The 26,719-nt window shown below is 41.8% G+C and overlaps 1 protein-coding gene across 1 annotated transcript in view; it reads right to left on the bottom strand.

Moving 5' to 3' along the window:
- TRERF1 (transcriptional regulating factor 1) overlaps nucleotides 1-17,534 on the bottom strand; it is an 87,881-nt gene extending 70,347 nt beyond the window's left edge. Inside the window, exon 1 of the mRNA XM_063124007.1 lies at nucleotides 17,422-17,534. The gene's annotated coding sequence lies outside the window, so the exon portion shown is untranslated. The remainder of the gene's footprint in view (nucleotides 1-17,421) is intronic.
- Nucleotides 17,535-26,719: the final 9,185 nt, after the last annotated feature.

Here is a 26,719-nt window from a genome sequence, read left to right as displayed (position 1 = left end):
ATTTAGCCTTACTTCCTCAATAACCCCTCTTTGCACAGAAAGAATATCTGTACTTAGAATTATTGCCGAAATAGTCATGTCCACAGATTACCATGATTTCCAGAGAAGCCAAACAAGTGTTGGAGAGACATGAGTTCAAATCTTCAGTAAACCACTAAGCTCACTTTCAGACACAATCTCTTAGTATAGCCGACCTCAGAGGATTGTTGTGAGAATAAAACAGGAAAATCCCCATATAAACTTAGCTGAGCTCCTTCGAGGAAGGGCTTTAATTAGGAAATGTTATACATTTAACATATGATCACTAGCAGCAGCAGCAGCTGTTGACCTATATCATAAGAACATAAGTCATGCTGGATCAGACCAAGGGTCCATCTAGGCCAGCATTCCTTTCATACAGTGACCAACCAGCTGCCATGACCTACTTGCCAACTGACTCCTTGCAACCCATCTATATGTATAAAAGCCCAGAGGCCTCCTCCAAGCCACTTATGCAAATAGGAGAGAAGGCAGAGGCAGTGGATTGGCCTACTGGCTGGTGATGTCACAATGACATCGCCAACCAGTAGACCAATCCACTGCCTCTGCCTTCTCTCCTATTTGCATGTTCTCTCCTATTTGCACTTATAGGCCATTTGCATGTTCTCTCCTATTTGCACTTATAGGCCAATCCACTGCCTCTGCATTCTCTCCTATTTGCATGTTTAAAAATTCTGAGCTCACAGAGCCTGCTATGGAAGCTCCAAGAAAAATAACTGCCATCTAGGGAAGTTCCAAGATAGAAGGCCAGAGGGCTCCTCCGAGCCACTTCTAGGTTTTGCCCTCTGGCGCCATCTAGCGACGTTTCTCGGAACTGCGGCCTTCTATGGAAGTTCCAAGTTCCGAAGAAAGATAACTGCCAGGACCTTCCGGCCGAGCAGAGGGGCCAAAACCCACTAACTTCCTCACCAGACTGCTCCTCTACACCTGTCGTATGACGGGCTTTTTTTGCTAGTGTTTAGATATTACCTGGTAAATAATCAGCTTCATTTTCAGAGACAAAGGGCTGGTTTGCAAGTAACACTAAGCCACTGTGGGTTAATTAACCTACAGAGCTTTGCAGTGTGCTCTGACCACCATTTTGAATATGTAGGCAATGGTGGGCACATACAGTGGCTTGTGTCATGCGAACCAGAGCAGCATAGGTTTGTGAGTGTCCACTGCCCAAAGGACTACCAAAACAGGCTTACCAAAAGGTTATATGCACACCATAGCAGTTTACCAGTTGTTAAATAGAGCATTCATATAATGTCAATGGAACTTTTGTGCCAAAGTGAGTAGGATTATTCACCCCTCAAAACACTTTTTAACTGTGAATTCCCCCCAAACCACATGAGTAGGGAGGTGTTTACACAGAATCAGGTGAAATATAAATCAACTAGATAATTTTCATTTCAAATTCCTTATGATGTTTTCAAGGTTTATAAATCAGATTTCATGCACAAGTTGGACAAAAATAACCACCTATCCTCCCCTAATGTTAATTTCTATACAGCATCTTCAGAGGTTAAAGCAAACAGTAGCACTACAGGAGAGTTGTGACTTTTCTTCTTTTCTCTTGTCTTCAGAAATCTACATGTCTCAAAGTGCTTCCAATTTTGAGTCAGTGTGGAAACAACATTTACAGTAAATCGTTTCCCAGTGTGCATCATTCTAGCTCGATTAGCTCAATTGAGCCATACATCTGCCAAGCATCGTAAAGATTTACAGTAAGTGATGACCAAAATTTACAACAATTACTGTCGATGTGCCTGAGACTCAGACAAAATGTGTACTTCATTCACACAAAACTTTAGTTTGCTATCAACAAGCCTAGCTCCAAACTTCCGCCTTTTTACGTCAACACCAAAGCTGTGCTTGTTTCATAAGCATGGATCAAAATCTTATATAGAACTAGAGAGACTATCAAAAGAGACTTGAAAACAGAAGTCGTCCCCCCATCCTACTAGAAAACGTCGCATATTTTTAGTCCTTATTCAGCTGAAAAATAGGATGCATAGTCTATTCTGGACTTCTTTCCTTTTCCATACTAAGGCCTCTTCACACATGCTTTTCCCCCTGTACTAAGACTTCTTCACACTCTTGCTTTTCTAAGGCCCCTTATACTAAGGCCTCTTCACACACATTCATTTAAGGTTTTTTAAGCGTTCACTGGAAAAATGGTATTTAAATGTGACAAACAGGTTTTTGTAAACATGTATATTATACTGATGCACACATAAGAGAGCCAGGATCCTTTATTGCTACCTGCCTAGTATACCCACAGTGGTAAACACAGATTTGTTGCTATGTAATGTATGAAATACCCCTCACATCCCACTCTTTTTTGGGAAGTTCTGAGTTGCTCATACAGGGCTTCTTCCGGTCTCTCATCCAGGCACTTATCACATTCATATGATGATGCTACATCAATTTGTTTCCAGGCCATCCACTGTGCCATGAGTCTGCACTCACAAATATTTCAGCTGTTCAAGAAAAGTCAAGGTTATTCACATATTTCTTCTATATGGTTAAGAGTTTAAAGACACAATAAATCAAGAACAAGAGTGCTAAGGCTTCAGTTTGCAGCCAAACTAGGATGTCTAACAGAAATATTCTATGCAAGTGAATTAGCAGCCATTAAAGCATGCAGATACAGATTTGCATTTCACAGTGCATAAAATAAATTGCATGTGTTCTTTTGTTTTGTTTTTCATTTCTCATGACTTAAAGGATTAGAACTGGAAGAATCCCCAAAAGAATATAGAAATTTAATTTGACATGCAACAAAAGCTACTACGGTTAAGTAAGGCATGAGGCTTACCGCTGACAATTGTTCTCTGCAAATTACAATGTGCGTGCATGCATAATTACAAAGCAAGTGTTATTTCTTCTCCAGATAAAGGAACCACAATTATAATTATTTTCTTACATAAGGAGATCTAGAATATGAAGACAATCCTACAACCTTTTAGTCTGTGTCCACAGAGCAGCTTCCCCCTCTCACACACACACACACACACACACACACACACACACTCACATTACTGATTTTGCACAGGAGCACTAAACTGAAAGTAGAGAAGGTACCTCAAGGAAGGCACATAAACCAGCACCACATTCCTGTTTGGGAACATGCAGGTGGCACCTGCACTGATCAAGCTAGTCCCAGGTCAGCTATTTATTACAGCAGAAGTGGTCCTTGTCTGGCTGGTATTCCAACATGCTGAATTAGAATGCTTGGTCTTCCAAAAATCAACCAAACAAAATTTCCACCTCAAATTAACCACCCTAGGTCGGAGGAACAGACTCTAGCAACCCTGAGAACATGGAATGCTACACAAAATCCCCAAGAAATATCTTCTTTAAAGAAAACAACAACCCAACAATCAACATTTTAATTTTGCTTTACGTATACAAGTAACAGGTCAAGGACTGTTCACAGCAACGTATCTTAAATTTGCAGGTAAGTAGTCCAAACAATATATCTATACATTTTTAATAAGTCCTCAGTGGCATTTGTTCCTACTAATTTCCTGGATAGCTGTCAACTAGACTCTCACTCCCTCATTCTAGTGTTTACCAGGCTAGTAACGTTGGGATTCCCAGAGTAGAAGGTTTAAAGAACACACTAACCCACACAAGCAGAAAATATTGTTAGAAAATCTACACGCAGAATCATGTGGCTGGCTGCATTTGTGATTTAAGGCACACAGCACTCGCATCACAGTAGTTTCGTTGTGTGTGGCATGGTGGGAAACATTTTTATAGTGACAAAATATTGCCGTGCAGGGGAAATCTGATATCCCGCAACAGAGGTGCTACATAGCGCTGGCGGGGAATAAATGCAACAGATATCTATGCATTTATTCCACAGAAAAGCAATTGTTGTGGCAAGGTTCAAATTAGTCTTTCCTTTTCCCACTGGTAGCTTTGAGGAGCACTTCTGAAACCTAGATGTCTCCATTGCCCCTAATTCACATTGTTTGCGCCTTAACACTTAACTAACAGGGTCCCACCTTGGATGACACTTGGAAAGAATGAATGGATATTTACATATACAAATGTAGACATACTGGGAGGTGGGGAAGAGAAGAGAAAAAACGGAAATCTTAGCAGAACCTAACTCTGAAGTGACTTGAGCCAAAATCCAAATGGGTAAGGGCCGTTTCATACATTACACAATCACAAATTCAGATTTTAACATAGTATACACTCAAAAGAGGCCACAGCCAATCTTTGTTCCCTGAAAAGCACAGCTATGACATACATCTGTAAACACAAGTTAAGAAACCATTTACTGGCATTTTAAAGGAGTTAAAACTATGGGTGTTGTTTTTTAATGTAAGAATAAAATATTTATTCAGTAATGGTTTTTATAAAAGCTTCATTTTGTTTAAAGCTGAAATAAGATTACAAGAAATAATTCTAAAATAAAATGTTAAATAAAATATAAATAAGAAATAGAGTAACAGAAATATATATGAATAGTATAATAAATATATAAAAGGTGAAGAACAGTCACAAGAACAAACAAACAATAACAACAACAAAGAACTGTAATGTTAAAATCAGAAGTCAAACCTCACAATACAAAAAATGTTAAAACTTGTATCAGGAGCAAACAGAAATAACAGAAGCCAAGAAGTGGGGGGAGGTCTTCACTACCAGGACTAGCCCTAGCCCTGACTGTTAGAGCAGTACGACAATGGAATCAGTTGCCTAGGGAGGTTGTGGGCTCTCCCACACTAGAAGCATTCAAGAGGCAGCTGGACAACCATCTGTCAGGGATGCTTTAGGGTGGATTCCTGCATTGAGCAGGGGGTTGGACTCGATGGCCTTGTAGGCCCCTTCCAACCCTGCTATTCTATGATTCTATGATTCTGTGACTAAAATTGACTACATGGGCGCCAATGGGCAGCATCTACCACCACACCTAAAACACTCAGGCTAGCTTAGGGGGCATAGGGCAGGCCATGTGGTCCACAGCCACCTCCTTCAACATTATGCTAATGCCTTCCAGCATCTGCTGCCTGAAGCAACTGCTTCACCCTGCCTAATGATAGGGCCAGCCCTGTTCACCACTTCCCTATAAGTAAAGATGGAATATAGCAAGCCTTTCTAGGGGAGGAATTCCAAAGCTGCAAGACTTTGAGAGCCAGTGTGGTGTAGTAGTTGGGAGATCTGAGTTCTAGTCCCTACTCGGCCAACCCACTGGGTGACTTTCAGCCAGTCATAGACTCTCAGCCCAACCTATCTCACAAGGTTGTTGTGAGGATAAAATGAAGAGGAGGATGAGGATTATGTACTCCACCTTGGTTTCCTTGGAGGAAAAAAGGCGGGATATAATTGCAATAAATAAAAATAAATAATAATAAATAAGACTTACAACAGAGGGGCCATATTAAATGTTCTGCTACCTATGCATAAAGGAGCTATGCATGCTTGTTTCCCCTATTTTCCTGCAAGCGTGCAGGGCCCCTATTCAGATTGGAACCACGACATTTCAGCAGAAGAGGGTTTAAACGTTCCCCACACCTGTTCTTGTCCTGAAATTTCACCCGCCCCCCTGCGGGGGGGGGGGGTGTCTTAAAAAAGGCAAGAAGTCTCCATTGATTCCAATAGAGACTGTTTTCTTTTGTTAATCCCTTTGCAAGGAGGGAGGGAGGAATTTTGGATGAAAACACATGCGGGGAACACAAACCATCCTCTCCTGAAGTACCATGGTCCTAATCCAAATTGTGACCCCAACTGCTTGTTGGAGAGTAGGGAAAAGAATCATGGATAGCTCCACTAGGATAAACATTTATTTTGGCCTAGAAAAAGTCCTCGATGCCCTTCAGCCTCTCTACCAGAAATGGAGACCAACATCTGTCCAGAAGATCTAAGCCAGTGATGGGCAGACTCCAGGCTTGCGGGATGTACTTAATTTTTTTACTGGAACCCCAAGATCCACCAACTAGAGCCTGATGCAAAAGACATACACTTAGAATTAAAGGATTCAGACCACAGGAATTTGTTTCAACTACCAGAACTTTCTTCCTTATAAAAATCTATTCTTCATTACCCCAAGCTTGCTTCATTTCAGCCATATAGATTAGGGCATCTGGGAAGACACCTTGTCATTGCTGTCGTTAAAAAACTGGGATTCAGATAGCTTTGTCAAACTCCTGCAAATTACCCTGAGCTCCTTAGAGGAAAGGTGAGACACAACTGTAGTAAATCAATAAATAATATTCTGCTGTTTCATTCCCCCCTCCCCGTCTCGTTTGTAAAATTAATTCTTTGGATACTTTGAGCAGTCTCTAATTCAAAATTAGCGCTAACATGAATTATGTTGCACTACCATAAGTGGCCTCTAGTGCAATGCTAATAGCGTTTGCTGGTACAAAGGGGTTTCCCTGGAAAACCTGTTGCATCAGCAACTGCAACTGATGTTGCACAACATAATTTACATTAGCGCTTGTGTCAAATTGGATAATGCCCTCTGCCTGCTCCACTTCCATAGATCATATCCTTTGAAATTAAATGCTGTCTTCTCACAGCAAAGATAGGTGGAATATAAGCTGAATAAATGAATAAAGATATTCCTCCACCTTGCATAGGTAAAAGGCTATCACACCATCAGCACTGGCTCAGGGTTGGTATTAATACAACATGTTATTAGTGCTGGAGGTTCCACTGTCATCTGACAATTCTAACAGACCAGATGGCGTAACATTTAAGCCTGTGATCCTCTGGATCCTTAACTGAGAGTAAGTCCCTTTGAATTCAGTAGTAATTACTTCTGAGTAAACATATTTATGATTGGGCTAGAGATTATATTTGCAGTATTTCAATCCATTTACCAATCCGCAGTAGTGAAGTTTAATAAAAACAATTACGCTGTTAAGACAGCATAATTAATAGACTGGGGGGAAAACCTCTTTCATTTGTTGTCAGCCTGGGTGTATTCACATGTGTCTCTGCATTATTTTAATAATGCCAACCGCCAAAACTACACAAGTCACAACTTGATTTTCTGAAAGCAAATTTCAAGCCCAGGATCTGACTACAACCTGCCATGTTAAGGTAAAAAGAGAAATAATATCATTTGTTTGTCTTGTAATTAGTCTTAATTGTATTATTTACGTTTTGTAAGCTGCTTTGAGAACTGGTTTGCTTGAAAGGAGCCTAGAAATTTAACTAAACAGATAAATCCTTATTCCAATTATGTTTTTATTACTTTGCTGCAGCTGGAAATCCTTTCGATAGGGCTTCTGCATACTCAACTGAATTTGAGACAAACCAAGCTAATACTTTTTGAAACCTTCACCACACAAAAATCAACTTTAAGCTAGTTGCTACTTCTGTACTCCTTCTGTACATTAGTATTCATCTGAAACATGGCAAGTCAACACTTTAGAGGTGGCAAAATCTAATACAGAGCATGGTATAGAACAGAGGTTTACTTTCTGTCTGATATACCAGGAACAGATGTTAGCAGCAATATATTATTGGAATATGCTGCTATGTTAACCATAGTGAAAACGGACAATTGGGATACCCAAATATGCAGAGTTTTGAACAGTACAAACATCATATTTAAAACATCTGGCTTCATGACCTCCTTGTCTTTATAGGCAAGCATTTCAATGGAAGTGCTAAAGGAGCTTACCCTCTATATTTATGTAACATGCCTGTCTCCCAATCCTCGGACAGATATTTTCACACAAAATTATATAATGCCACTTTACATCTCTTAAATATTATTAAGGCCCTCTCTGGATCTCCTTTGTCTCCAGATTGGACAAATTCAAAAAGGGAGCTCCATGATCCCATCTACTGATGACGCTTTTAGCGAGTTCGTTGAAGCTGCAGAGTAGTGGAGGGGGAATTGGGAGACAACTGTTCCCCTAGATCCCAGCATGACACTACTACCAGCCCGTTGGTTCTACATTAGCTGCCCTTGCTATAAATACCCCAAGTCAGGACTGGGCCTTTGCTAGAGCAACAGTCACACCCTGGCCTTGCTTATGTAGCTCCCTGGCCTTGCTCCACTCATTCCTGTTGTCTCTCTGGGTAACACTTCTCTGTCAACCTCTCTATTCATTTGCCTAGCCTACAGGTTTGTGAATCCCCTCAGTCCAGTCCCATTTCTGAAGGAGTTCTCAGTTCAGATTCTGGCTTGAGCCAACTCTGCTTCTACACTGACCTGATTCCTGATCTGCCCTAATACTCCATCCAATTCCACTCTCAAAGCAGCTACAACAGGCACTTCTGTTCCTTATGGTCCATTGCTGAACACCTTTTAAATTGTTGTACAATATACATTGGGGAGGAGAAAGGTAGCAAACTGCTTTGTTTGCAGGAAGGAAGACAAGAATGGGCTTTGGCACTAGCTCTACCATTATGCAGAATTAGGTGTTTGCTTGAGGCAACCGATTTTAGGTCACATGAAAGGGCTGCAAATTGTTAGTTATTTAATTAATTATTGCACTTTTCCTCCCAAGGAGAAATGCTTGTGGAATTTCTGCTTCAGGAGCTAGCCTTGGGTACTAATGAACCTTGGCTTGCAGTGGCCGAGTGGGGGCCACATTTGTGATCCACCTCAACATAATATTTTGGGCCAACACTAGCACTGGTATCAGTAGTGTTATAAACACAATAACCCCAATACAGCAGAGAGTTATGCCCAAATGACCTCAGTGGAGTTTAATTGTATCTATTAGTATACCGCCTTGTGGCCATGAAATTCAAGCTACCACTACTAAGTTCTATGTTGTATGCTAAAGAACATATTACAGTTACAGTTGAATGTTAAATCCCTATTTTTCTAAAATGGCTTTAAAATGTAAAGATTATGTTTGGAACTAAAACAGGTAAGGAGGGCACGGCAGAGTAGGAAAGCAACTCCACTAAAAAGCACAGACCAAAACTGTAAGCTCCATGATCCCATCTACAGATGACGTTTTTAGTGAGCTTACTGAAGCTGCAAGAACCTATACTGGCCAAGCTGTTACCCCATCTATATTCCTAAGGGCATCATATGGACAGTGTCACACAATGACGATGGTGTGGAGTCACTTCCTGACGTAGCAGGGCCATTTCAAACACATCCTGCCTACCTGCTGTATACTGAGCTAGATGGTGTAGTATGTTCACCATATTTCATTTCTACTTGCAACACTCAAAACATGCATCGTTACTCATAAGAAAGTAAGTATCTCTTCCCCACACCCAAAGGTTGCCCAGCTGTAATTCTGGGTGGCTGCTTCTTTGACCAAATCCAAACTCCGGCATGAGTAGGAGTTAATTTCTCATTACTTCAAATAACCTTTGGAATTCTTTCCCTATGATATTGAATTTTTTAATGAGGTGATTTGAACTACAGCAAGTCATTAATCAGCTTGGTGGGATTTGAGCCTCAATAAATAGTAGTCTACACTGTGTAACTTTAATTTCAACGTTAGCTTTTTTGGCTTTTAAGTTGTATACATTTTTATGTATATATGTGAGAGCACCTCTATTCTTTTGCCCACCCAACCCTTCCCCACCCCCCAAAAATGAAGGTTACAGCAATCATTTGCCCATTACAAGGGAAATCTACTCTCTCAGCAGCTCTATAGAAAGCAATCTGATAAAGTAAAAAGTAAACTAAAAATAAAATACCTACTAAAAGTCAAAAGGAACAATTCATGTAACTAGTTTTCCTTTTAAAGCTAAATTATCAATAGAAGTAACGATCACCATATTACCAGCTTCTACTTGACTAGAATAGAAAGTTGTGATGCTGTACATATACATTTTTTTTCTATCCCACCTCACATTTTTTGTAACAATCAACAAATTAAAGCCTCTCAGTCAGTAAAGAAACGACACATTTAAAACACCAAAAGCATGAAAATGAATAGGACATCAGTAGCAGCAAATGAGTAAGTGAGGCAAGTGGCTACCAGGAGGAGGGCCTTCTCTGCTGTGGCACCCCGGCTGTGGAATGAGCTCCCTAAGGAGGTTTACTTGGCACCTACATTATATGCGTTTAGACCTTTTTATTCTCCCAACATTTTAACAATCTATAAATTTTAAATAACATGGTTTTAAATTTGTAATTTTGCATTGCTGCTGTTTTTATCTGGTTGAGCTTTTATATTGTATTTTATATTATGGTTTTATACTGTTGTTTTATACTTTGAATGGTTTTAATTTTTGTGAACCGCCCAGAGAGCTCTGGCTATTGGGCGGTATAGAAATGTAATAAATAAATAAATACTGTAGAAATTCGACCCACCTCTTCAGATGCTCACCAGGACATTCCTGTCTTCACCATATCCTTCTGAATTCAATCCAGAGTAGACCTAACAAACTATCCCTGAACGACTGCTTTACAGCTTCTCTCAAAAGGAAGATCCACTTGCACCCACCAGCCTGACCTCAGACAATGCTTACAATACACACTAGTGGTGCTGATCATGCTTAAGTAGAGGTTGCATATTATATATATATTATTGACATTTTGACACTAATCATGCAGCTCGGCTACACACAATAATTGCATGTGAAATGTAAAAACATTTTTGTGCAACTGAGAGTTGAAGTATTTCAGGGGTCCCTCAATAGACAAAGAAATATAGAAAGGAGGGTAAATGGGGAAAATTGAAAATCTCTGCTCTAAGGAGACCATCAGTTTTGCTTTCCATCTCAGTCTGGAGCCTTCTGACCTACCAACTTACACAAAACTGACTTTTACCATAACCTCTTGAACATCGCTCTTTAACACCCACTGCCTCACAATCTATCAAGAGTTGCTGCCAAACTCTTGGGAACTGGCAGGGTTTTTTTCTTTTCCAAAAATGCTCACAGTTGGGCCCTTAAAACCAATCAGACAAAAAACAGTTTACTACTGAACATGTGAAAGGTGCTTTTTCCTCCTAAAAACAGACATCTGAAATAAAGAACCACCCCCACGTAACTATACACATCTTTGAAGAAGACCTAATCAAATAGATTAAATGTCAGACACAGAACGTTCGTTATCACCTCACTTTACCTGAGATACAGTGTGTACACATTAAGCTATGAGCCACTGTTATAAGAAATCAAGTAATGTATGCACATACAAGATGTGTTCATGGGTGAACCAGCACCAACAGTATCTACTTCACATCACCAGGATCTCATCTCAAACATCACAGAGTTCAGGACACAGAATAATAGGCTCAAGATACAGGAAGCCAGATTCCAGCTGGACATCAGGAAAAACTTCCTGACTGTTAGAGCAGTATGACAATGGAACCAATTACCTAGGGAGGTTGTGGGCTCTCCCATACTAGAAGCCTTCAAGAGGCAGCTGGACAGCCATCTGTCAGGGATGCTTTAAGGTGGATTCCTGCATTGAGCAGGGGGTTGGGCTCGATGGCCTTATAGGCCCCATCCAACTCTGCTATTCTATGATTCTAAGGCTCCATCTAACAATGTTTTTTTCCCTTAAATTCTCCTATTTTCATCTAAGATTTACATAAAGGACAGAGATACTTAAATACTAAACAGCATAATCCTATACATGTCTACTCAGAAATTTAATGGAACTTATTTCCAGTTAAGTGTGTATAGGATCACAACTTTAATCAAAATACAGCCTACGCAAAAGCTTAGTGCGCATACATATACATATATTCCTCCTCCTTCCCAAGCCCTTTTCTTGTGAATCGTGACTTTTTATGATTGCAAGCATGAGGCCAGGGGCTGTCTAAGTGTTGATTCTTATAAGCTGCTTTGGGAGCCTTTGGGCTGAAGAATGGGAATAAAATGTTTTGAATAAACAAACAAGAAAACAAACTATTGTTTGGTTCAAATGCAATGCCAAACTGTGTTTCTGACGTTACATGAATACCCTCAGGCTTGCATGTTTCCTGTGTTCTGTTTTTATAGCAAACCATCGTTTGCCACTATTTCCAAACCAAGCATAAACTATGCTTTGCCTTTAAAGTACATGTCAAGAAGGCTACAAGGGGAGGAGGCACTGCATGAATCAGAGGGTTCCTCACATAATGCCAAACCATGCTTTAGCAACACGTCCAGACCAGCCTATTGACACACATGCACACTAACAGAGAAAAACAGCCTGGCTGGAGTCTGGACTTTTTCAAGCTTTACACCCTTTAATTCTGGCAAGCAGCCAAGAGCATATACTTCTGCCACGGCCTGTAATATTCAGGCTGGGAGAGGCGGCTATCCTAATTTCCCCTTTCTAAACAGTTTCCCCTCACTTCAGCCTCAATGCTGGTCAGAGAAACAAATTCAAATTTACATGCATTTAAAATGAACATGCAAATGAACAATGTCCTCCCCACCACCGCCCTTGAAGAAATGTGCCTATTAAGTCTATTAACAGGCCCTAAAGCTACATGCAGGCTAAAACTGTTTCTGCATTATGTGCATTTACCAAGGGGCTGTCTATACAGCATTGGTTGCTGCCATGATGAGCTCAAACCCCACGCTTTCATTGATGCGGGGTGGCGGTGGCTAATCCCAATGCTGCAGTGAAAGCGTGAGGATTCCGGCGCTGGGCCCTCCCCCTGTCCTCTGCCCGGGTGGACAGTGACCAATCAGGGGCCGCCATCCGCTCGGCCACACCTCCATTGTGACTCTGGAGCAAGGCTAGACAGTGGTTACACCATACTTGCTTCCCTCTAGAGAAAAAAGTCGGGAGTTTCGAGGGAAAGCCCCACGATGGCTTTGAGGTGGTTGCTGCATCATAAAATTGATACAGCGCCACACGGCAGCCACCCTGGGGCTTTCAGTGTTTATAGGCAGCCCCCAAGCCCCCATTCCAATGTGCATCCAAGCTATGAGAACTGCACTATCACTTCCTCACACAACTAAGGTAACTTCAGACAGAAATATGAATGTGGAATAAATTTGAAAGTGGAAAATGGATATAGTATTGACATTTCCCTTACACTGTTTAAATTTAAGAAAAAACAAAAGTACTGAAAACCATAGATACACTAATAAATTTTAGCATCCCAAAGAACTGTGCATACAATCATTCACATATTTCACCCACGTTCAGCTCTCTTCCACTGTTTTGCAGTCATTACCTATTAGTTCTATTTCACATTGAGGCATGTATTGTATTTCAACAACATAAATGTATTATCTCACATACTTGCTAAGCATAGTCACCTGAAAGACATTAATTACAACTTTGAAACTGTCAAACTTGCCTAATATTGTATTTGCAATTAGCATTCATTCATTGTTACTAATAAACCTATGAGATGGAAAAATTTCCGCCCCACATCACTGGTTTCAAGTACAGTGGCAACCTTTACAATGTGATCATACACATGTCTAAGACAATCTAAGGTACAAGATTGCAGCCTTAATTAAATAATCCCTAAAAAAAACATTCAGGCTGCAATTCTATATCCCCTCACCTAGGAACAAACCCCACTGAACTCAACTGGACTTACTTCTGAATAGATATGTATAGGATTGCACTCTTAAAGTTAAAAAAAAATCATCACTGATCAAACAATCAATAAAACATTAACAAATGTTAATTTAAAATATATATATATAAGTACTAATAAAATGTGTGCTAACAAGCACCGTCTTAGAAGAGGCATTCCTCCCTTTTACTTTCACACAAGATGCCTCTACAAATATGGTGTACATATGTATCACAGGATCATCTAAAAATGAAGTACACTTTTTTTCTTCAAAACTATCGTTATAGTCCTATGCAACTTAGGGCACAACCCTATGGCCACTAGACCCTGCCTAGAGGGCCATAGGATTTTTTGGTTTCTGGGAATCAAGGTCAGAGCCAGGGGTCTGAACTCAGTTCCCAGGAACTGTGCTCCCCACCCCCTGTAGCCGGCGTGATTCTTGCAGCTCTGGTTACATCTCTGCACTCAGAAACGGAGCACAGAGAGCGCAAAAGGGAGGTCTGGGGATGGGGAGGATACCACAGAAGCTTCCTATGCGTGTCCCGGCATCCTTCCCTCCCCATGCCTAGGCGGATGAGCACAGAGGGGAGTATTGCCTCCGTGCTTGGGACACTCTGCACTGGATGCTTGGCAGCCTCCCACTTCGACTAACAAGATAGGATTCTGTCCTTAGTTGATTAAGACTCTTTTGATGAATCAACTAAGATTTCTTTAATGAGATGACAGCTCTAGTTTCCAGTAGTTAAATTCCATTAAGACAAGTGCAACAGAAGGTATTTCTAGAAGCCATACCTTCTGATCCAGACATTCTATCTCCTGGGTCTGTGACTACTGCTACTCAGAAGTGAAAGACTACAAGAATTTCCAACTCCCCATTGTAGTAGCAACAAAATAGCCACTCACCCACCCAAGCCTAAATTATATTGCAGAAATTAAGAAAGATTGGGGTAAGCAAGAGTAGTTTTGTGCAGAACAGTGAGCTCCATTCAGTTTTGGTAATCAAACTAATTTTTGCACCACATTATGCTTGGTGGATCTCATGGTAAAAAAACAACAAAGTAAATATCACAAGTCTGAAGTCTAAACACGTCTGTTTAGAGTGTCCAAAGTACTTCAAGGGCATGCTCCCAAGAATCCTTATGACAATCCATAGGACTGTCATTTATGAACACTGCAATTATTATTCTTATATTGGAAATGAGGTGCTAAAGCTGAACGATACCAACTTATCTAAGGCCACACAAGTTCATGGGTGAGGTAACATATGAACCAGGAACTTCCTGCTCTCGATTCATTCTTATCCAGCCATCCATTAGTGTTACAGTGCCTTCCATCTTGTCTTCACGATTACTTCAACGCACATATGCAGTTACTACAAAGAGGTCATTTTAAATCTCATGTAGCCTCTGTCCCTATGTTGTGAGATGATGCAGGGGGATTAATGTCAGTGTGGGGGAAATCGCCTGATCCATACAGTGAGCTGCTGCATGCAGACAGTTTGCCACATGTAAAGGCCAGCACATGGAGCAACTGAAAGAGGTATCCAGGCTGTGGCTGTAACTTAAGCATTGATTCTGAGGCAACCAGGATGTAAACAGAAGTGCATCTTCAGGCCGCTTCCCTTGTATATGTAACATTTATGTAACTCTTTAGGCTTAAGAGCATAGGAACCGTCCTGATAGTTCATACTAAAGGCCCATCTAGTCTAGCTTCTATTAACCACAGTGGCTAAGGAGGTGCTTCTGGGAACCTCGCGAGCAGGAGATGAAAGCAATAACCCCGATCCATTGTTGTTCCCCAGAAACTGGTACTGAGAAACATATTACCTCCGAGCTGATATCATACCAAGTGCGTTCAATATTTTACATTAGCAGTCAGACTCTTCTGTAAGATAGGTAGCTCAGTCAGGAGTATTATCCCCATAGAACAGACAGGGGAAGTGGGGTGAGAGTGAGAAGTTTGCCTAAGGGTCACCTAATTGGGCCTGTTCAGACAACATGCTAAGCCATGGTTAAGCCACTAACCCTTTTGCAAAAAATGCTTAGTGAGCATGTTTAAACTGTGGTTATGTGGCCACATGGTTAGGAATAGTTCACACAACACACTAAGCCATACCGTTGGGTCAAAATGCTTAACCACTGTGGCTCCTTTATTCCATCAAGAGGCCTCAGGACTATGGCCCTTACTTATGCCAGTCTGGCATTGAAACCGCAGCTGGGGCAGATATAAACCACCACCCCTTTGCTGGAAAACTCTTCACTACCAGAAGATGGTCACTTCTGCCTCATCTTAACCCCCTCCAGCAGCTCTCATCTTAAGTAAATACTGCAAATCACATTGTTTTTACAAGTAGTGGATTGACTGACAGTGCAACCATACCCACAGTTAGGTCAACGGTGCCGTGAATGAATTTCTGAATTTCTGATGGACAAGATCCATGCTGGCAATAGTATTCAACTATGGCGGTCAACTGGTTAAAGAAAACTTAATCAACCATGCAAATTTTAATCAATTGAGCAAGTAATCACATACATCTGCACACAAATAAAAATGTTTCTAAAGAAAAATAATATTGGGGAAAGGGTGGTGTATATAGGCACCATTTTAAGGCAAGAAAAAAAACAATTGCTTCTTCTAACATAGAGTCCAGCTGCTGCATTTTTTATAAATATTTCTATTAAAAATAATTTACCAATTAAAAAAATACACAGGGCAATTTTTTAAGCATTCAAAATGCTTTTAACCTATTATCACTGAAAAAATTGCAGCCCTAAGAATTAAACCTTTGGACTACAATAGCATGTGAATCCTGCATTAACCAAAATTAGACGTAACGATTATAGATTCTGTTCATGCAACGGGTAAAATTATATGAAGACTTTCGTGTCTCTCGAAACAAGGAACACAGTCTCATTATTGGTGTTTTAGATATCCCTTTCCAGTTGTATGTCTAAAAACAAACAAACACACAAATCAACCATATTATTTTCTCGATTTTCAGGGACTAAGTCTGACACATCTCTGTTTAAAAAAAAAGTGCATCCATCTTACTTTAAGTGTTTCTTTGCTTTGCCAAATGCTAAGCAGCAGACGCCATGGGGAAAAGCATGGGTGTACGGACTTAGGGAGTGGCCAAGATGCAAATCTCTCTAGCTTTCTAATTTCCCACCGACTGCAAGCAGGTATGGCAGCGTGTTATCAAGTGTCAGATCCACGCATATGGTAACTTGCCCCATCGCATGCAGCCTTTGAGCTACACACGCACTATATTTAAACGATCACCCCTCCCCCCCCCGTGTGTGTTTTAAGTGCTCTAGCTCCAGGCACTCGCCTAGATTCGATTTCAGTTTTCAGACACACTTAAAGCCTTGCACCTTAAACAAAACCCCAAGTAATAGGGGCATTTCAAAAAAAATTAAAAAAGCAAATCAACTGCCAGCCTCAATGCTCTGCTCTTTTCCTGCTGGGATATATCTTGCAGCAAGAGGGAAGAGGAGGGCCTCGCCTACTAGGTCCTACATACCGAAAGTGAGTGAACTGCAAAACTTAAAAAAAAAAAAAAGTTGAGCTTGTAGGTTAATGCAAGAATGGAAGTTATTAAGCGTTTGCCTACCTGGTGCTAGTCTGCAACAAGTGCATGCAGGGTCCGAGTTCAATGTGGGAGCTTTCCCCCCCGTTTTTTTTAAAAACAAACCCACCAACGGGGCAATTGCAATTTTAATTTATTACTGTGCTGCTATTTACTCGGGTCCTATTTTGCTTACAGTACAGCTCATCCTGTAAACAAATATCGCTCCGCCAGGAAATATACGCACCCCCCGCTGCCTCCGCCTCCTCTCCCCCCCCCCGGCCCTGTGCAATGTACCCTCCCCTCAGCGATTAAACGGGGGGGACGTGAAGGAAAGGGTGGAAATAACTAATCCCAAAGCCACGCCGGGGGCAAAAACCTCAAGGTAGCCGCACTTACCTTGTGCATGGAATTCCATGCATGACTCCTGCAAGGGGGCGCTGCCCCCCCACCCCAATCTGTGGTGCAAAATTCCAGTGTCAGCAAAACGCTGTCAAATTATTTTCGCGCAAAGGGGGGGGGAGAGAGAGAGAGAAAGCAGAAGCAAAAAGGGGAGGAGGCTAGAGAAGAAAATCGGATCCCTCCGCCGAGATGGGTCTGGTCCTGAGTTTGCAAACCAGGAAGTAAGGTGTCAGCAGCAGCTGTAGTAGTAGAGCTTGGAGACCCCTCTCCGGGTTGTCCTGTCTAAGGAGCGACCTGCGCCTTTCTTTGGATCGGGGTAGCCACCAGGTGCTGTCCCCACAAATTAGTTTCAGCTCTTCAGGAGGGATTTAGAGCTGCGGTTTGGATCGCCCCATTGCTCTTTTCCAAAGACTGCAGATTCGCTACACGTAACGGAGCCCCACGCCTACGACTCTCCAGACGGTCAGCAGCCCCGGGCCAAATTGCCCTGAGCTGCGAGCATTCTCCCTCGAATTGCATCGCTCCGGGGCCGCAAGATCCCCGACCACGCTCCGGGGCCGGTGCATGCAAAAAGGTCTGCGTGCATGGCGCGCCGTTTCTTCCCTGGGCGGCTCGGAACTCGTGTTTTCGAAGGGCCCCTGCTGGATCCTTCTTGAATCCGAGGATTTGGGCGCGGTGCAGTTTTGGGCTGCGTTTCTGAAGCACGGAGGAGGCGGGGGAGGGCGTGCATTTAAGTACATCCTGAAGGAGACATAACAGGCCTGCCCTATGTGTGTTTACTCGGAAGTAAGTCCCGCTTGCAGTTCGTAAGATTCAAGAGTCACAGGTAAGTGTGGCTAGGACTGCATCCTGAAAAGCGACACACACCAAAAGCCCTGTATTCCCAAAGATGGATGGGGAGAAATCTTTAGGCAGCAATCCTAGCCAAGCTTACCTGAAAGTAAGCCCCACTGACCACAGCGGGACTTTACTTCCGAGTAAGTGTGCATAGGATCGAGCAATAAGGAAGATCCCAGAAACCTCTGGCTTTCCGCTTGCACCCTCCCAGGTAGGAGTCCTTGAGCATAAGCAGGGTGCTGCTTCGCAATAGGGTGTGGGCTGCTGTATTGCATGCCTTTTTCTCCTTCCTTCCACAACGCCATGACTGCAAAACGTGGGGAGGAAGGGGGGGGGACTCCTTCTGGGAGTGCCCCCAACTGGCTTTTGATTGGCGCTGCGCTCAGACGTGAGCCTGCTTGCGCGTCTCTCCCCTCCCTCCTCCCTGAACACTTCGCAGAAAAGAAACTTACATTTTTCGTCGCAGTCACACGTCTCTCCATTTAAAAAAGAAAAAAACCCATAAGGTATTCGCAGGTAAAAGAAGCATGCACCTCTCCATAGAGTGGAGCATTGGACAGGACGGAACGGAAAGCACAACATGCAACTCTCACTTTTACAAAGAATGGCAGCTTCTTCTTTTCCAGTTAAAAGCTGTGTCTTGCACAACACAGTGACCTGGTTCACACAATGTGACAAACCGAAGTATGGGCTGAGTGTGAGTTCAGTATGGGTTGCTATTGAACCGTGGCTTGTTGTATGAACCCAGCTGTGCTAACTATATAGACAACCCACAGTTCACAACCTAACAACAAGCCATGAGTTCTCTTCCTGGGTTGTTCATGGTGAACAAAACATGGTTTGTTAGCACAGCTGGCTTACCACAACTCATAATTCATTCAACAGCACACACCATGTTTTGTTGTGTTGTGTGAACCCAGCCAGTGGCAAGCATTTTAGTGGATGAAGCTTTGCCTATAAAATTAACTATATGCTTGGGAAGATAGCCCCTCTACTAAATATACTGCTTGGGAGGTAGCAATCAAATTATTTGGGGTGTTTGTCATTGAACTAATGCTTAGAAGGCTTCTGCCACTCTTGAATTTGCATGTAACTAGCAATAACTTGGATCTGATTCCATTATGTATGCTCATTATTTAATAACTAATGTTTGAATGGACCATCATATGTAGAACTTTCACATCAACTCACATTGCTTCAAATGCAATATTTTGGAAATCAGCCCACAGAAGCCTGCAAAAAAACCCCACAACCCTAGCCTGCTCTGGGCTGGCAAAGCAATGATAGAGCATACTACCCCACTGCATTTCTGTGCTGGGCATGGAGGAGAGAAATTCCTCCCACATCCTGCTTGTTTTCTATAATGGCCATCAAGCAGTCTTATGCCTATGGCTACCCACGAGTGCTTAAATACAAGGCTGCTTTACTATATATTCAATTCACCTGCCAGTCATCAAGAATACAGCAATTAAGTGATGTACCTGCATGTGTGAACCTAGTGATAGTTATATTATTAATGAAAACTGCAACAAAAGTCTTCTTTCCCTGAGATTTATTTATTGCATTTTTATCCCACCTTTTTTCCTCCAAGGAACCCAAGACGGCATACATAATATTATATTGTACTTTATATTATGGTTTTATACTGTTGTTTTATACTTTGAATGGTTTTAATTTTTGTGAACCGCCCAGAGAGCTCCAGCTATTGGGCGGTATAGAAATGTAATAAATAAATAAATAAATAATTCTCTCCATTTTTATCCTCACAACAACAACCCTGTGAGGTAGGTTGAGCTGAGAGTCTGTGACTGGCCCAAAGTCACCCAGTGAGCTTCCATGGCCAAGTGGAGACTAGAACCTGGATATCCCGACTCCCAGTCCAACACTCTTAGCCACTACACCACACTGGCTCTCACCACACTAAGATGCTTGAAGGAAATAGCGGATGGATCTGGAATATTCTGTACCCAGTTCTGCTATGGTCCAAGGAAGAAATAGTTGGATAGAGTGACCTCAGATTATTATTTTGGGACACAAGTGGGATCTTTAACAAAATGTTGCCGGGGATCCTCCCCTCATAATAGCAGGACTCCTATTCAGGGTTCTGGTCAACTACCAGTTTTGCAACTGTTACTTAACATTCCGTGACTACTGAGCATGCTCAGTGGGGATTATCCCCTTAGTGGTGAGGATTGTCCCATTAGTGGGCAATTCTATACAAGTTTAGAGACAAGTAACTCCTACAGCTCCCAGCCTGGGATGCTGTGAGTTGAAGAGCTTATTTCTGTGTAAACATGGATAAGGTTGTGCTCTTAGGGTTGCTGTTTTTAAAATTGCATTTCTGCAAACCTTAGGGATCCCCTGAGTATACCAATACCTCCGTCTTATTTCTCAGTGGCCCAGTTGTGGCTCCTATTTCCATCAGCACTCAGAGGGATTACATTCATTACCCAATAATAAATCCAAGTTTGCCATCAAGTATATGCACTGAAAAAAGAATCCCAGCCAATGCTTCCTGGTGGGAGCACCTGTAGGATTTACACATGGGCTGCATTCACAGGCATTACAGACTCTTCTACTCTGACAGACTTACCCTTTTTAGAATGTTATTCCTGACTGTTATATTTTGTTTTTTATGCTGTAGTATTTTATAAATTGTGTTTTTAAATTGTTTTTAACATTTTTATGCTACCTGTTTAAATTGTTTTTAACAATGTACGCTACCTAGGGTATTTTGTATATAGGCGGGATACAAATTGAAATAATAAAAATAAAATAATAATAATAATTAATAATTCACAGTTTAGATGTGCCAAATGAGGATTTGAATCTGGGTTTTTCACATCCAAAGGCAGCACTGAAGCTACTTTATTGGAATCTCTGTGTTCAGTGGTGGTATTACTCTGAATACAAGTTACAGGGAGGGAAGGGGCAAACAGCAGGTGAGGCTGGATGCCTTCATGCCCTGCTGTGGGCTTCCCAGAAGCATTTAGCTGAACTTTGTTGGAAACAGGATGCGATGGGCCTTTGATCTCATTCAGCTGGTCTCTCCTTATTTGCTGCATTTATCCATAGTTTTTAAATGTTTCCTAGATCTTTGCATGACTTTGGTCCTATTCAAGCATTTACGTGAACACGGGAGAGTTCAATGTAGAGAGCACACACACTGACATCCCAGTGCACATGGGTTTCTCTTTGGATCTTCTTGTATTTACTGTGTAGGTCTGAATAGGGTTTTCTAAGTGTGCATCATGACTAGTAGCCATTGATAGCTTTATCCTCTATGAATTGCTTGATTCGCTTTTAAAGCTGTTCAAATTAGCGAATAGCAAATCCCATAATTTAATTATGTACTTTATAAAGAAGTACTTTTATTTGTCCCAAATCTCCCAATATTGAGCTTCATTGGATGACCACAGCTTTTAGCATTATAAGAGAGACAAAAAAGTCCCTCTCTCTCTCTCCACGTTTTTCACATCATGCACAATTCTAAACACGCTTATAATTTCACCCTTACTCTACTTTTTTTAAGCTAAAAAGCCTCAAATGTTGTAGGTTTTCCTCATAGGGGAGTTCCTCAAGCCCCCTGATAATTTTAATTGTGTGTGTTTTTCGCATCTTTTCTAGCTCTACTATGACCTTACAAGGGACGAGGGAAAATCAGAGCTTTGTGTAAGCAGGAAACTGAAGAACAAGCCTGCTTTTTTTCTTTTCTTTTTTAGTGTCACTGGTATAGACACAGAACTGAGTTGTTCCAGATATGCTCAACTTATAAACTGAGCTTCGGCTATTGGGCGGTATAGAAATGCAATAAATAAATAACCTTGTATATATGTGTAAATAAAGCATAGTTTGCAAAAATATCATTAAGTCTCCAATGACCTCATTCCAAGAAAACAAAACCCAGATGGCATTCGCATGCTTGGTATTCTTAACACTTGGGGAGTTGGGGTGTGATAGGGCTATCACTGGTGGTAGGGAGTGGGGTTGTAGGAGTTGTTCAGTCTCTGCTGATACAGTTATTTAATCTCTAGAAATCAATGGGATTTTAGTGTTTAGCTATGGATATTGCTATCCTCAGAGAAGATGTTCATAGGTTGGAAAATATCAAGAATAGATACAATGAATGAAGAAAATTAACCATTTAAGGAATCGTTGGAGACATGTTCAGGCCAGGACATATACAAATACCAGCCTACACTTATCATCCTGTACAGCACCAGCCTCTCTATAGCAGTTCCTTGCCAAACAAAAAACTATGCACTCTGCTTCTGGCTGGAACAGTTCTCATTACATTGATATCCCACTTTTCCCTCAAGGAGTGGAAGACTGGCCACACACACCCATATCCTCTTTCTATGCATTAAGGCAAATCTGTGTTTTAAATACATTAAATTCTTTGTCATGTCTAGTTTGGTCCTCAGCTTAGTGTAATAAATCGATGGGGGTGGCACAGATGTATTGTTTAATTTTAGGGTGAAAGCACAGATGTATTGTTTAATTTTAGGGTACAATCTTATATTTAGGCAGAAAAAAAGGCTGACAATTCCCAGCATAGCCACACATGTTAGCTGGGGCATGCTAGGAGTTGTCGGCCTTTTTTGTCCATCTAAGCATGCCTAGAATTTCACCGTTAATGTCACAGAAGTGTTAACATAAAATGCACAAAATGTTGGAAAGCCGTACTTGTTAAAAACGCACAATCACCTTAGCCATATTTCTGTGTGAAAGTTCACAAGCTGAGATTATTTTTCCATTGTGTTTGACGCTCCATGTGCAATGAGATAACACAGGATCAAGGTCAACAGTTTCTATTGTTTGTAAGGGGGTGGAACAACAGGGATATTGGGACAGAGAATTAGGTGAGAAGCTCCAAATGTGCTTATTATGGGCGCACGTACTAGTTCTGATGTAACTCTTTGCAGTTTCATCCCACAAGGGAAGTGGTTGCTTAAAGAGGTGTTTCTCTATAGATTAATACTTCAGTGTACTTTCTTAGAGTTTCTGTGATGTTAGTGACTCAGAAAACCACCTCTTCAGTATCTCTACTTCCAAGATAATGTCAGCAAGCTTTGGTGACAATTCTGAAGAATGAGGAACCTAGACTGCCTTATAAGACTAAAGCCCCATCACATCTCGGTCGAAACGTGAGGCTCCCGTCACTTCTCTGTCGTCACTCCGACATCTCTTCCTGAAAACAGGAAGTAATTAGGCCCATTCAGTCCAGCAGGAGAGAGCAGCAACTGGACTTTTTCGGGGGGGGGGGGGTTGCGGCCCAACAAAAGCCAGAAGGGGCGGAAGATGTGCAAGAGGCAGACGATGTCATGTGAGCAATCCGTGAGTGTCCAGTAACGAGCGTGCAGTAAAACGCTAATCAGATGGAGCTTTAAGAATCCATAAATCTAATTCTATCGCATGGGGTATCTATGTTAGGGCTATTGCACAAATTCATTTCTAGATTTATAAAGACACACACTGGTATGCTTCATAGGTATTGCTGGCAATGTTTCATTGTAGTGCGCTGCTGTGCTCTGCTATTTTCTTGACCGTTACCTGTTCCATCGCCTTGCAAGTCATTTTAGGCAACAAATTACGCAACAACAAGCCCATCAGGGTGCAATAATCAGTTCTAGGTCTGCTTTTAAATGACCCAAAAAAGAAAAGAAAAAAAGAACAAGACATTTTGTGGAGAACTTTCAGTCCAAGGTTAGCGAGGTTATTGTTTAGGAAAGAAACAAGAATTCACTGATATTGGAACAACACAACAAAATAATGGGTCTTACTCAATAGCCTAGTATTCCAACATTGTGCCAATGGGCACCAATGTATCCACACATCTCTTTTGACATCTGCCAGGCTCTCTGCCTCTCCCACTCTTTATTTTATTTTTGAATATATTTTTAATTTTAAAACAATAACTGGGAGGCTGGCATGCTGCAAAGCAAAGTGTCTGCCTTCAGCACCATTTTTATCTCCAAGAATGCCTCTGGGCCCCACATCTCTGCTGCGTTCAGACAACACTTTAGTCAGTGGTTGGTTAATAGTCAACTCACAGTTGGTTATTTTGCGGGTACTCCCCACACAACAAGTTCCTACACAACTGTGGAGTGGTTGGGGCTGGCGCTGAGTGGACTAATAGTCAACCCGGGTTTGACTGACACAGCCCCTGTCCCTCTCCCTACCCTCAGTCCTCCCGGTGCTATCCCATCAGCTTCTGTGAATTGTGCCAGCTATAGCAGAGCGGCCAGCGCAGTTTTGGCCACTCTTGACCTGGAACTCTGTAGCCAGCTGAAATAGCCCACTCAACCCTGCAGTTGGTTCTCAGACTGATCTTTTCCCAATATTCAGCTTCATTGGATGACCACAGCTTTTAGAATTATAATAGAGAGAGAAAAGTCTCTCTCTCTCCACCTTTTTCACAACATGCACAATTCTAAAAACGCTTATCATTTCACCCTTACTCAACTTTTTTCTAAGCTAAAAAACCTCAAATGTTGTACATTTTCCTCATAGAGGAGTTCCTCATGCCCCCTGATAATTTTGTTTGTGTGCTTTTTCTGCACCTTTTCTAGCTCTACTATGACCTTAGACAAGGGCAAGTCAGAGCTTTGTGTAAGCAGGATTTTTTTTTAGTGTCATTGGTATAGACACAGAACTGAGTTGTTCCAGATATGCTCAACTTGTATATATGTGTGTAAATAAAGCATAGTTTGAAAAAATATCATTAAGTCTCCAATGACCTCATTCCAAGAAAACAAAACCTCGAGAATAGATACAATTGTTCAAAAAAAAATTGTAGCTCTAAGCATAAGAGCCATTGTGCATAGATATGACAAATCAAAATTCAAATTCGTACTCAGTTGTGGAGCTCATTGGATGCTTGTGAGTAAGTCACTATAGTGTATACATGTGAACTGGCTAACTTGCAGGTGGCCACAGACATGTACCTTGAACATGTGTAAAGGATATTTTAACTTTGAATTGCTGCATACTACTTGAAGTGAACATTCCAATATGAGAGGAATTTTGAAGCTATAGACTTCAACATAGGCCTAATCTACACCAAGCAGGATATTGCACCATGAAAGCGGTATGAAAGCAGTATGAGGCAGGAGCTGCTCTTCTGCTTTATAGCTGTATTGAAGTGCACTGACAACTGTTGGGTCCCATTGACTATATACCGCTTTCATAGTGCTATATCCTGCTTAGTATAGATTGGGCCATACTGTTTATTAAGAAAGAAAACATAGGAAAAATCCAGCTGTTTACTTAAAAGCATTAAATGAAAGCTGGCATTTACCAGTTTGACAAAACCTCAAGAATTTCTTATGTTCGTGATCCTAGTAAGTCAAGGATGGGGAACCACTAGTCCACTGGGCCACACCCTGAAGCAAATGCTACAGCAAGAAAACAGCTGGTGGGGCTCTCCAGAGAGCCCCCCTGTTTTGCTATGAGCAAAACCAGAGTGTGGGTAGCTGTTCTCAGTTACCCGCCCTCTGGCTCACACTGAGAATCCTATCTAGGGCGAGCCAAAAGCACGTGTGCTCTCCAAAGAGCCACCCAGGCCAAAATCCCTGGCTCTGAGGGAGTCCTTCCTTAGAGCCAGGAATTGTGGGAGGAGTGTCCCAAGTGATCATCTATACAAGCGATCTCCTGGGACACCTTTCCCATGTCTGGTTGTGAGGATGGAGCCCCTCAAAGCCAGACATTTCAGCTAGCTCTATGAAGAGGTGCCCGGGCTATTTCCTCTGGCCAATGCAACTCTCCTGAGGCCCTCTGTCTCATGGGGTGCCTGTAAAGGAGTGGGGATGCAACATAGTGGCAGGAGGGTGTGCTTTCCTGCCTCAGGCAATGGGGAGCATGTGCTGGGGCTGCCCCTTACTCACCCAAAAGCATCCCACCACACCTGCAGTTAAGTATATGGGAAAACCAACAATCCAAGAAATACATTTATCGCAAAATGGACAATGGATAAAAATCGCACAAGCACGGGTTCTCCTCTCTCAGCCTGAATTACAAACTGCAGCTACTAGGAATTTAACAGCATTTGAAAGAGAGATGGTGGGATACAAAGGAAATACAAAAGGTTTGAGCTCAAAGTTATATAAGTGGATATTAACTCAGGAAATTGGTATAAAGGATCCTCTCAGGATGGTCTGGGAAACCGACCTAGGAATCCGAATTGAAGATTGGAACGCTCTGTGGGATAGATGCCCATTTAATACAATATCATAAAAACAGGGAATTAATGTTAAAATTGACACATAGATGGTATCTGATGCCAAGAACAATATCCATGATGAGCCCAGGGACATCCCCAGAATGTTGGAGAGGTTGTTCAGGAGTCGGAACATATTTACATATGTGGCGGTCATGTCCAAAGGTGAATATTTTCTGGAACAAAGTGTTCCAGGAGATTAGCTCAATAACTGGGCAATGGGTTCATCCACCCACCCAC

Source organism: Elgaria multicarinata, chromosome 4, assembly GCF_023053635.1.
Source record: "Elgaria multicarinata webbii isolate HBS135686 ecotype San Diego chromosome 4, rElgMul1.1.pri, whole genome shotgun sequence".
In the NCBI taxonomy this organism is placed as follows: domain Eukaryota; kingdom Metazoa; phylum Chordata; class Lepidosauria; order Squamata; family Anguidae; genus Elgaria; species Elgaria multicarinata.
Note: the sequence above shows the minus strand (reverse complement) of the source record. Positions and strands in the feature narration are given on the sequence as shown.